Source organism: Chroicocephalus ridibundus, chromosome 4 (assembly GCF_963924245.1).
Source record: "Chroicocephalus ridibundus chromosome 4, bChrRid1.1, whole genome shotgun sequence".
Lineage (NCBI taxonomy): Eukaryota > Metazoa > Chordata > Aves > Charadriiformes > Laridae > Chroicocephalus > Chroicocephalus ridibundus.
The window spans coordinates 93505919-93518972 of record NC_086287.1 but is presented as its reverse complement, the minus strand read 5'-3'; the positions used below and the strand labels follow the sequence as shown (position 1 = coordinate 93518972).

The following is a 13054-nucleotide window of genomic DNA, read 5'->3' as shown; positions in this document are numbered from 1 at the left end:
AAAGGCACGATACTGCTGGGAACAGGGGAGGGGGCAACCTGCCTGCAAAGAGGCGTGAAATTCGGCTTATTAGTCTTCTCCTGGGTGGAATTGTTACAACCCCCCCAGCCCCATTCGGGGTCCACCCCGCGCTGCACGGCCTCGCCATGCCCGCCCAGCAGCGAGCTGAGCAGAAAGTGAGAATTTCTGCAAGAAAAGGGGAGCGACCTGCACCTACTCGGGGTCTCCGCGGCACGTATGGCTCGGCTCTCGGTTCACATTTGACGCTTTGCATGCCCCCGGGGCGAGCACCCAGCGCTCCACGGTGCCGCTACAGCACATAGGCGTTAAGAATATTATTATATATATATATAGCGATCGCAGGGCTGCATCCCCGCTGCTCCTTCTGCAAAGATCGGCGAGGGGAAGAGCAAGGCGGGGGGGCTCCCCGGGGTCCCCTCTCTGCTTTGAGCTGCCGGGCTCGGATTCCTCCACAATTTCACACCCCGCTAAGTGAAATGGATGCCGGGCTGATAGGGCCGGACCCTATCGCGCTCGCCCCCCGCACGCGCCGGCCAAAGCTCACACGCGGCCCTTTGGCACGCCGGGGTTTTGCTTGCAAAACAATGCGCCACTTATGCCGCTTCCAGCCACAACTGCAAAGAGCCTGTTTGCTGCTGTTTAAATTTGCAAAGGCTCCTTGCCAAGATAAAATACCCAAGGCCAGCGCTCGCTACATTATCACAGCCGTGCTCTTTCAGCCACATAAAGGAGCCCTTTTTTTTTTTTTTAATTTTTTTTTTTTTTTTTTGAAGGAAAGTCTCGTTTGTGTCTCGGTAAAGCTGCAGGATTTGCATGGCAAGGGCTGGGGTTTGCTGGTGCATTAGTGCTGAGCGCCAGGAGAAACAAACACCGCGCTCCTTGCTGGCACAGGGATGGAGATGGGGAAAACGGAGCCGGTGGCACACGGGACTGTCCCGCTGATGAAGGGGATCCATGCGCTGGGATGCCCGGCGGTGGTGGCAGAGTCTGGGAAGGGGATGGGCTCAAATTTATCCCATGCAAATGACAGAGGGAGATAAGGGCAAGGTGTAAATTAGGGCTTCGTTCCCCAAAACCCTGATGCTTGTCCCCTTGCCGGGGCTTGGGGGTCCCCCGTCCCTGCGTGGGGGTCCCTCCTGCTGGCTGCGGCCACGGCACATCACCGTCTGGATGGCACGGCAGCCCTGGGAGCCCCACGGCGCACAAGTGTGGGGCCTCTCGGTGAGGCTCAGCCAGTGCTTCTCCCGATGGGGCATTCGATAAGGGGGGCTGGGCGTGTTGATTTAAAGTGATATTCCCCCGGCAGCTGCCTGCATCCATCACCAGAGGGTTTACGGATCCAGCCCAAACTTAGTTCGCCCCTTGCGGGATGGGAAACCCAGAATAAAATGAAAATAGGGACCATTTCAGCTCTCAGCCCGCTCCTCAGCCTGCCCCCGGGACCAGGCTTCTCTTTGGGTGGCATCACTTCTTGGGTTTTTATGTTTCAGCTCCTGGAAGAGGAGCTGGAAAGGGATGGGACGGGGGCAAAGGAAGGTTGTGTTTTAAAAAAAGCACGTGATATTTGTTACCAGGCTGCCTGGCTGCAGGGAGAGCGATCCTCACCTGCAATTGTGTGCCCTGCTGGGTGCTCGGCCCTTTCGCCTGTCCCTGGAGCATCCCCCCATGCTGGGGCCAACATGGGGCCACCCACAGCCTTCTGCAGCCTGGCTGCGGCTTGGGGACACAGGGACAAGCCGAGCAGCAATGGCAGGAGCCTGGCTGGCAAGGCAGAGCCTGGCATGCCACTCCACGGGGCAGGTCCCATCCTGCTGGGAGCCCTGACGTGCCAGACAGGTTGTGATTCACCGCCCTGGCTCTCTGGCACCCGGAGCCAAGCAGCTCAGTTCCTCGCACCCCGAGAGCCCGTTGTGCTCGAGGGGCAGAGCCGAGGGTCCCCTGGGGCTGCCTGTGCTCCCCGAGAACCTTAGCGCTTCCCCGTTCCTTCAGCACTTATTCCTGCAGGGCTGTCCCGGCACGCATGTCCCGGCGGGACTCTGTCACCCGGATAGTGTCTGCTTCCCAGGAGAGAAGAGCTGTGAATCCCACCAGCAGGATGCTGAAGCTTTGCACCTCGACTAGGACACCATGTGGGGAGCACACCACAAAAAGCAAGGGGACCACCGCGTCCCCACCGTGGGCAAGGCAGCAGCAGGTGAGGCATCTCCCTGGGGTTCAAGCCCGCTCTGGAGGAAAACAGCGGCGGGGTAACAAAACGGTTGTGTGAACGGCAAAAAAAGCCCAACAGCCAACAAGAAAACCCCACCAGCTGCCGAAGCGAAGCACGAAGAAAGGGCTGAACCGGCGGCGCTGCCTGCAGAGAGGCAGGTCCAGCCCCGCTGCCCAGCCCCTCCCCGGGCTCAGCCGAGCATCGCTCCAGGCGGAAGGAAAAACTCCTTCCCCATGGCAGGGAGCGGAGGGATGGCCTCGTTGGGGGACTCAGGAGAGCCGGGTTCAGCGCTCGGCTCGGCCTCTCCCTTGCATGACCTTGGGTAAGTCAGTTAATCACGGTGACTCAGCCCTCCATCTGTAAATCAGGCCCGATAACGCTTCCCCTCGCCTATCTGCTCTTTGTATCGTCTATTGAGATTAGCAAGGCAGGGACTGTTCTTGCTATTTGTATGTACAGCGCCCGGTCCAGCGAAGCCCTGATGGGGCTGGGAGACGCGCAGGGCCGGGTGTAAGGGGCTCCGGTCGGGGTGGGGGGTCCCAGGACCGCGGCTCGGGTCGGGGTTTGGCCGGGGCGAGCTCACAGGCTGGTCCTGCGAGGTGAATAAACAACCACCCCGGGATGGGGCTGCTGTTATCTGGGTGGGTATCGCAGCCGGAGGCACTGTGGTTTCGGCAACGGCGGCTCAGGGACGGGCGTGGGAGTGAGTGGAAGGGAAAAAAAAAAAATCAAGATGCCAGTTGGGTGGCATCACCCAGGCAAATGCCCTTGGCTGCGGCTGGCGGGAGGGAGATGGGCAGGGGGCATGCGGGGGTCCCAAAATGAACCCCCTCAGCTCTGCAGGCTTTCACCGCCTCCGTGAGATGCAGGGATGACTCTGAACACACTTTGGGTTTTTGTCCCCAAAAAGGGGCATTTAACCGCTGCCTAAAGGATTTAAATCCTACCCAGGCGGGTCGATCCTATCCAGGCAGGGCTTTGGCTGGGTGGGGCTGCGAAGAATCCCTTCCCCTTGTCAGCTGTCCCCCTCTCAAAGCCTGCAGAGGCTTTAAACTTTCTGCCTCTCGTGGTCGGGTTGCTGCGGGGCCAGAGAAGCAGCCGGGGAGGTCCCCAAGCATCCCTGCAGCCGGGGCTCGGCGGGGCCGGGGGCATCCCCTGAGCCCGTCGGGGATGAGGAGGAGAGCGTCTGGCTCCCAAAAATAGCATCCGACCCTGCGCCGTCAGCTGGCCCGTACCTTGGCACCCTCCGCCGCTCAGCTACTGCCGGGACTCACTTTCACCTCCCATGAAATATGAATTTCTTGGCTGCAAAGGAAAGAGAAAAATATGTCAGGAATCCGTGTCTGGCTTGGCTGCCGGCACTGCACTGCGTGGGGAGCGCTCGGCTGCCAAAAGGAGGGGTTTCCACCCCAAAAACGTCCCATCATGGCCACCCCCATCTGGGTCCCCGCGGGTGGGTGGCTCTGGCAGGGTGCGTGGTCATAGGGTGCTGTGGAAGTGAGGAAACTGAGGCACGGGTGGAGATAGGGTCCCACCTCCCCCTCTCCTGCATCCCAGCTCCATCCCCTGCATCCCGGCTACCGCCTCTGCAGTTTGGGGTCCTGCAGACCCGATGCCTGGCAGGGACTTATTGTGACCGCAGTCAGGATACGGCCCCGAGCAGCAGGAAACTTCATCCCCGGCGTGAGGAGGAGGAGGAGGAGGAGGAAGGGGAGACTGAGGATAGCCAAAGCCCAAACTACATCCCCGCGCGCGCTCAGGGCACCGGCCAGCCTCCAGCAGGTGCTGAGAGCAGCAGCAGGGCAGCTGCCAGCCAGGCCTGATCCTGCACCCAGCGACAGGCCAGGTCCCCCCCAAACCATCCCCGGACCCTCAGTGCCCCCCAGCTGGGCGGTGACGTGCCGGTCCCCATGATGCCCAGCCCCTGGAGGGCAGGTGGTGGAGGAGAAGCCCACCTCCTGCCCATTGCCGTCCCATACCATGCCGGATCAGGCCACACTCCCAAAGCAGCGCTCATTTATGTTATACCTTGGGACTGAGTTGGCAAAAGGGCGTTTTTTTCCAAGTTTGGGAAAAGGAGCTGATTTTAAGGGATTGCTGCTACCTCGCCACCAGCCCTGGGTCCAGCCTGGAGTTAACCCATGTCCACTGCTCCCCAAGAGCGCATGGGTCATACCCAGACACGTCAAACCCTGTTCTGACGTTAACTCATTTTCTGATCAAATAAAGAGAAAAGCAGGATAAGGGGCCTGGTTCCCGCCCCGGCAGGATGCAGCGGGTGGGAGCATCTCACCAGGTGGGATGTGACACCTCCCGTGCCAGCCCTGGTCCTGGGGAGCCCCAGGGGCTTGCTTGCCCCCAAGGAGGCAGGCTGGGATGGGGACCAGGGCTGGCCCCGTGCCCAGGCACTGCCCGGTATGAAAGGGGCAGGTTTGAGGATGGACAGAGGCTCTTTCTGAGGAAGGCTGGGGGGAGGTTGGAGCATCCCTTGGGCAGAAACCGCAGCGGGAAGGAGCTGAGCCTTGGTGCCGACAGCTTGAAAAGGACCTTGTAAGAGGGGCTGGGGAAGATGCTGGGGGGGTGTACACACACGCGCGCTCCTGGATGGTCTGGTCTGTCTGTGGCGGGGCAAGGAGCACTGCGAGAAGTTTGTTTCCAGCAGATTTTTCTGGCCCGAGGAGAAGTTGGAAGGTTATTCAGAAAGTTTGCTTCTTGCTCAACGATGATCCAAAATTGATTTTCTGGATCCGAACAGCTTTGAATTTCCAAGCTGGTGAGAATCCAACTTTTGCTCGGGATCCAGATTTTGCAAACAGTCCTAATCCTTCCTCGGCTTATAATGCAAAATAGTGGAGGAGGGCAGGTCCCCGGGCGGGCACCGCCGAGCCTGGCAGCTCCCTGGGAGCCCCGTCAGATGTGGGGGTGTTGCAAGGCGGCGTCTCGGCGCCCTGCCCGGGGTCCCTCCTGAATCTTCATGCCGCCAGACCCCGAGGCGCTGCGAGAGGAGGCTGCACGTCTGGCAGAGGGGATGCGCCCCGGGACACGGCGGAGAGGAGGTGGCTGGCGTGAGGGGAGAGGACAAGACACGGGATACGGCTCAGCCCTGGCTGGAGGTCACCCCAATCTGCATGAAAAGAGATGGATGGATCAGGGTGACCTGGTGAAGCAAATCCCTTAATTCCCTGGCTGGGTGGTTGCGGGAGGTGGGCGTCAATCAGCTACAGCCCCTCGCTCCGGTCCCATCCCCAGCCACGGCCAACGGTGTCTGAGTCTTTTCCAAAGGAAATAAGATGGCTGGCGATAGAGAGCGGCGAGGTTCTCCCGAGGTTTAGCTCAGCTGGTTCTCGCCCATTGCCGAGAGGGAAAGGCAGCTGGGATGTGCCGAGTCGGACCGGGAGCTGCCGGGGTGAATGGGGACAGGTTGGAGCAAGGTCAGGGTCAGCTCCCAAACTCCCCGCCAAAGCAAGGATCTGCCCTGGTTCTGGCGTGTTTTGGCACGGGCGAGTAGAGCCCTTCAAAGCCTCTGCTTCCCTAAAAAAACAGAGGCATCGGACATCTGAGACCTCCTCCCTTCCTGCTCGCCGAGCCCCTGAGACTGCGGCAGGTTTAATCTCCCCCAGGAATCAGCAGAGGGGCCGGGCCTGACAGCAACATCTTTGTAGGGTTGTAATAAAGAATGACTTATTTTGACATTTATTTAAGAAATATTAATCTTTCATTTTCCTTCTAAATGCTCCTGTTTGCTAAGGAACTATCTGTTACCTAAGTGCTCCGATAAATCTTCTAAGGTAAAATTACATGTTAGATGCTGCCAGAAGGGTACATTTAAGAATGCTTCCTAAATTATCAACTGCATTAATCTTAATTACTTCGGTAAAAGTAGAGTCTGGCATTAGGGTGAACTAAATTGAACGGGTGTTTGTTTGTCTTTATCATATCACATATTTGAGATCATTTAACAGAACGCAGATAAAAGGCGTGCGGGGCAGCGAGGTACCGAGCAGCTGCCTAATGAAAATGATGGCTCCGGATGACAAAGAGCAGGCGGGAGGGGACCGCAGGAACCCCTGGCGTCCCCGACACGGCAGGACCTGCCTGGGGCAGGGTGGTACCTGGGCAGAGGAGCACGGCAAAAAAAAAAAATAAAAAATCAAAATGAACTCCTTAGACATCATTTTGAGTGATTAAAGCAGAAGATGTGAAGGCCAGAAGCAGGCTGGTGTCCTGCTGGGCGCTTGGGGGAGGCGAAGGGCTCTGGGTACCGGCACATCCCACATCATCCTGTGGGCGACCCAACAGCCGGCCCGCATCCTGACGGCGCTCAAGTGGACGCAGCGGGACGGACCGCGGCCCCTGGTCAAGTTTTTGCTGAAATCTGGCTGCTCTCCTGCCTGTCTGGAGAACGGCGGCGTGCCTGAGTGGGCCCAGGCCCTCGCTTCGCTCGGTATTTTAAGGCACAGAAATGAAATTAAGCGTGGGATTAAGTGCCCTCTTTCACTGGGGCCTTGGAGAGGTATTAAATATTGCCGCGACGAAATCTCACCATCTCCCCAGGTCTGCGTGACCTGGGCAGATCCGTTATCGAAGCGGAGCGAATTTGCATAAGCCAAAAGGCAGGATTTTCCTCTCCTTTTAAATTGAACAAAAAACTGTCCATCGACACCCCTGTGCACAGGGTGCTGGAGGGGAGCCGGTGGAACAAGAGGAGAAATGATTATGAGCGCTGCCGGAGATGCAGATAAAGGATGGATTTTGGGGAAGAGGAGCCCAGCGACAACAATCCAACTGCCCCCAGCCCTGGCTGACCCCCTCGGGCATCGCCATGGCACGGCACACTGGTGTCCCACGTCACCGTATCCCCCTCGCCCCACTCCCCTGAGACAGGGCCTTGCTCAGCATTTCCCTCCCAGCCTTCCGTGACCCCCCTAAAAAAAGAAGAGAAAAAAGCAAAAGAGCAAAGGCAATGACACCATTCCCAGGCCACTATCACGTTTCCTTCCTCCTGGCGGAGCCTGGGTCTGCTCCAAGCTGCCGTTCCCTCCGCTCCCGCTCCCAGCCCTGGTCAAACGGGGACAGGAAACCCGAGAGCAATGAGCACATCACTGGTATTTTCACCCAAGCCTCATTTAGCTCGTTGTCCTTTTGGCATCCTTCTCCTCCCCTTCGCTCGGCAGCGCGGCTGCCGGAGCGGCTGCTAGGGATGGATCGGGGGGGCCCACAGCAGATCGGAATCTGCCCCACGTTCATTGGGCCAGTTCTGCCTTTGGGCAGACACACACACACACGCACACAAAGTATCTCCGAGCGAAATTAATTGACTCATTGCAATTAACGCAGTCACAGACTTCAAATGGGGTTTTGCTCCTGCGTCGAATGGACGCACGGCAGCGAGCGCACGGGTCCAGCCTTCACCCATGGGGGTCCCGTGAGCCCCCCATCTGCGGGCAAGCAGCCGGGGAAGGCCACTTTCCTGCAGGTCTCATCCCTTCTACATCTACACTGATGCCTGGTGACACCGGCCTTGCCAAGCCCCAGCAGACAGACGGACGGACTGCCACCTCCCCGGCGCAGGCTGGTCTCTGCGAGAGTGGCGAAATCCCATTATTCCTCCCCAAGGTGCTCTTGCTTAAAGGGCGCAACGGCCCCAGAGACCCACGCACAGCCAGGGTTTGGCAGACAGAGCGAACGGCATTTCACGGACCACGGGTGGCACGAGGAGCGTCGCGGCACCGGCCAGCAGCCCCAGCGGGGATGCTCTGAGAGCACCCACCAGGCTGGTTCAGATGATCTTGTCACCCTCCTTCGGCTTCTCCCCAAGCTCAGGCAGGAGGGACGACCCCCGGCAGGAGCCCTCCCAGCCCGTCCCTGGCGACACAGACCCCTCATCCCGTGTTACCCATCTGGCACCGTCCTGGGGCGTCTCTCCCATCCCTGGTGGTACCCGACAGCCGTGGAGGCCACCCCAGCCCGGAGAGCAGAGACGCTCCCGTCCAGCCTGAACTAGTTACCGCAGAATCTGATAGGAGGAGACTGCTGCTAGATTTGGGGGCTTTTAAGCTGTCAACTTTCCTATAATTATTAGCAATGTTTTAAATAAGCTCTCCTCTGAAATTTGCTTCTGAAAGACAAGATTAATGAGCATTTCCTTTGGGGATTTATTGCGCTGTTAATTATTCTCTTCCAGAAATTTGGTTCAGAATATTATCAGCTTTTTTTTTTTTTTTTTCAATTAAAAGCGATTATAATTTGCTCTGTATAAAAGAAAAGTGGATTTTTTTTTTTAAAAAATTATAATATTCCCCCCTTCCTGATTAAGTATAATAGTCAAGTGATGGAGATAAAAGTAGCCACTGGCTCTGGCGGGCCACGCCATCCAGACACGAACTTGGTGTCCCCCCCCTGCAGCAGCTCCATCCCTGGTGGGGTCCAGCTTTCGGGATAACGCGCTGCACGGAGGCAGACTTGCAATTTATGGAGATTTCCTGCAGAGGGAAGCAAAGGTGTCTGCAAGCAGCTGCCCGGCGCGGTGCCAACTTTGGACAGGGGGTTCGGGAAGGAGAAGGCTGGGGACGGTGAGACCCAACGACGCTGCTCCAGCAGCCACCTTCTCCCAAACAATGTTTGGCTGCAATTTCAGGGTTCGCGGTGGAGGCCAGGAGATGCTCTGTGGGAGACCAGTCCCGGAAGGTGTTGGTAGAAACCATGGTTTCTCTTCACTGAAAAAACGCCTCTTTTTTTGCACCAGGAAAGCTGCAGGGTTTGAAGTGGGACCCGAGCAGGGACAACCTTGGGGCTCAGGTCCCTGAAATGCAGCCCGGGCCAGGGACCAGCGCCTCGACGGTTCACAGGCTGTTTGCCCTCCCCAGCAGACATTCCTCGTGTGTCTCCCAAATGCAAAACATTCAGAAAATGCTCTGAATACAAATGCTTGCTTGGTGGGAGACGGATCCGATTACACCCAGGGCACAGGGGGGGAGAAGCCCCACGCATGGCTTTGCTGGAAAACACCCTGCAGACTGCACAAGAACCCGAGACCACGTCCACTGCAAGGTTTGCTTTAACCCCAGACTGTCCCCGCACGAGCCCCGCTGCTTGGCTTGGCTAGTAGAATGCAAACAAGCTGTTGAGCTAAATGCAAAGGCTGGCTTTGCCGTACCGGCACGTCTCTCACCAGGACAGGCAGATTTGGCTGGTCCCTGGTGGAATCATGGCTGGGGTGACCCGTGGGTGCTGTCCCATCCGTGTCCCCCCCGCACACAGACCTCCGGTGGTGATGGGATGCCGCGGGCTACATGGACCTGCTTCAGGTGCCACCTGCCCCGAGGAGCCAAGGGGCTTACGTAGCTGCCTTGAAGGGCTTCAAGCAGCTAGCTGGGATCACCCACCCATGCCCAGAAGCCTGGGTGAGGGGCACATCACAGATCAAGTGGGATCACAGGGGTATGCATTGCCCACCTCCCAGCCCACCTTCCCTCTGCCTACCAAAACATGCCAGCCCGGGGCGCCGGGACCTCCCACTGCAATGCCATGGGTGTCCCCCTTCATCCAGCCCCTACGAGCTGGCACCACTGCCTTGCATCCTCCGTGAGCTCACACACGTCCCTGCAAAATCCCTGCCACTCTCCAGACTGATGCCGGCTCCGGAGTCATCATCTCAGCCCCGATGCTCGCAGCCGGCATCCTGAAGCCATCCTCAGCTGCCTGTGACCTGCAGCCACGGTGCAGACACTGCATCAGAACCCCCACAGCCACGTCCCTCCCCATTGCTGCTGGAGACAGGGACCCCACCGGCCCCCGCAGCAGAGAGGATTTCAATAGAATCCCCTTAATTTACTGCCTACGTACACCTTTCCATAAGTGATGTCCCTGGGAGGCAGAAGGGATGTGCCACGCAGGAAACCGCAGTGTCGGGTTGGGGTTTTAGGAAAGGGCTCGATGCTCAGACTCCAGCATCACTGCAGCTCCTCACCAGGACGGTCCTCGAGGTCTGTCCTGTCTGAGCTACAAACCGCTCTGGCTGCCCCAGTGCCAGGGAATAGGCACGGTGGGAACATTGTGTTTCGGGCAGCGGGACCCCGAAAAATGAGCTGCCCCTGTGCAGCCCCCTCCCATCCCGGCTGGCTGCGGACGCCGGCGCTGAGAGATGCTCTCTGTTCTCAACGGGAGCAGGAACGCTCAGGGCCAAGAAAAACGCGGGGAGCTATAAAAAGGCTGGCGAACAGAGGGACATTCATGGCGAACTTCAATCGGCCGCTTCGTAAAGATGCTGGTGGCAGCCGGGCGGGTTACATGGCCCCGGCAGCCCCAGCCAGGGAGCAGCAGACGGCTGCCAGCAGCGGGCAGTGCCCAGGATGGCACGCAGCTTGGTCCTCCTCTGCCTGCCTATATGGACCTGTCAAAGCATCAGTGACATAAAGGCAGGGTGGCTTTGCACACCCTGCCAGTGCACCCCTGGTTTGTGGAGTGAGGATGAGCTGGACCAAAATCCAGCCCTGCTTTCCGTCATCCCGCCCGGGGGCCTGGTCCCCTCCGCCCCCTCTCCAGGAGGGTGACGGTAGCCCATGGCCACGGAGACCCTCCTGCGCCACAAAACATCAAAGCTGGGCGGCCGCTCGGGTCAGGTTTGTTTGCAGGTGCCGAACAGGACTCCGGCACATGCCTGAAACTTCAAAGGGCGAGTAATGAAAAGCATTTTGCCGATGGGTTTCCAGGCGCACGCAGCCCGTCCAGCTGCTGGGTGGCAGATGTGGGGACACATCCCTGTGCCCCAGCCACGGCAGGAAGGGCACGAGCCACGCGATACCAAGGTGAAGAAAAGCCACTGAGAGGCTTCGTGCTATTTCTTCTGCTTTTTTTTTTTCTTCTTTTCTTTTTCACCAGGCACCGTCCGTGAGCGAGTGCGGTCGAATAATGCCAATATTCATCATCCGGACAAGCCCAGGCTCTGTTTGCGCAGGAGGCACGTTTTCTCCAGAGACACGCCGAGTGACAAAATCTCCTGCCTCACACCAGTGTATTTTCCTTTCATCAGTCAAAAAAATTAGCAGAGGATATTTCAGAGGGCTGACGAATGCCATCCTGAAAATATTTGCCTTTTGCTGGTGCTCCGTGAGGTGGAGAAACACTCGGGGTCCGAGCCCATCCCTGCTGCACTGGTGCAGGTACCGGTCCGGGATAACATCCCTCCTTAGTGTGTGCTTCCAAGATGCAAAGCGAGGACTGGGAACTTCCCTTCTGCTTCAGGGTATGGTTTTCAGGCAGGGCAGGGAGATTTTAAGATGTTGGCTCAGGGGGACCAGATCTGAGGAGGGGATGCTGCTGCCCTTCCCCCAGGGAAAACACAGATGCAGCCACTCCTGGGACTGAATCCCCCCGGTGAAGTGATGTTGCAAGCAAAAAGTGGCTGGAAAGCACAGAAACGGGGTGGAAATGCCCCCGAGGACCAGGCTCCATGTTTTCCCATGTGCATCATCCCTTTCCTCATCTGCGGCCACTGAAGGAGGAATGAAAAAGAACAACCTCCCCCGTCCCTGACCCTCTGGGAGTCTGGAACAAAAAATGTGTATTTTTATATCCTGGCTGGAAAACCAAATTCTTCCAAACAGTGACTTTTTTTTTTTTTTCTTTTTAAATCTTGCTTCTGAAAAACAGGTGAAACCCACTCATTAGTGGTTTCTGTCCAGACCCCAGCGGCGGGCAGACGCGGGTAGGAGAGGGCAGGGGTTTGGGACATCATTCCCCATCCCATGGGCCATGCTCATCCCGGGATTATTTTTCCTCCCTGCAGAAAGCATCCCAGACAATACCTAATCCGACGGACACCAGAAACTATTTATCTCCCTCAGTTATTTAGCAATGACCGAACCAGTGCTAACGCAATGTTACTAAATCCCACATACTTTTACAGTGAATTCACAGACCAAGAGGTTTTTTTTCCTTCACCTGGAGATTTAGTGCTGCTGGGAGCGGGTGGGAGATATTTCCAGGGGGAAGCAGGGTGGGATATTCGTGCCGGTGCGGGGATGGGGCTGCGGAGCAAATAACTTCATGCATCTCTCATCTGCCCCCCACCTTTTCCTCCGTTTTCCAGCAAAACCTTGCAACTAATAATTTTCGCACATGGCGCGAGAGCTGCCGTAAAGTGGCTGCTTATTTCATTAACAGCCGCCGGCTGCTATCGGGTTTAGGGAAAGGGGGTGTTGGAGAAGGGCCGCCCGCGCCCCGTGGGGTATCGCTTTACCCCGCCGCTTCCTGCCCAGGTGAACCCACACAAACCCGCCTGTGTGATGGAAAACATTCGGGACCCGAGACACGTTTCCAACCGAAAACACAGGCTGCGATTCAGCTTCCCTCCCCTGCCTTCCAAGGCGTCCTCCTTTTAACACAGAAAGTGGCATTTATCTCGGGATTCCTCAAACCCACAGTATAAAAAAAAATAAAATATATATATATATGAAAAAAAAAATTAAATATAGGTCTGGGAGTCTGCCTGCGCCCCACTGGCCATCGCCGTGCCCACGCTGCCCGTCTCCTCGGGGCAGGCAGTGCTGCCTACAAGGCACCTGCCCCCCCGGGGCGGTCGATGCCCCTCGTGTGCACGGGGATGCTGGGGGGATGCTCCCGAAACAAACCACCCCACACAAGCAACCCTACAATAACAAGCCAGCACCGGGATCTGCAAGAGGGAAACAGATTCATCATCCCATGTCCTCCCGAAAAAGAGCCGAGATGGGAAGCTGGAGTCATGGCAAGAGGACAACTCCCTTGCGCCCGCGTCCGCTCCTGGTACATCCCAGCATCCTGACACCCAGCCTGCCTTCCCCC

At 57.5% G+C, this 13054-nt stretch overlaps 1 protein-coding gene across 4 annotated transcripts in view; it reads right to left on the bottom strand.

Moving 5' to 3' along the window:
- The window catches only part of ZNF469 (zinc finger protein 469), a 50386-nt gene that overhangs the window by 14638 nt on the left and 22694 nt on the right, over positions 1-13054 (bottom strand). For all 4 annotated transcript variants that reach the window (XM_063334808.1, XM_063334810.1, XM_063334811.1 and 1 more), the window contains one exon: positions 3466-3535. The gene's annotated coding sequence lies outside the window, so the exon portion shown is untranslated. The remainder of the gene's footprint in view (positions 1-3465; positions 3536-13054) is intronic.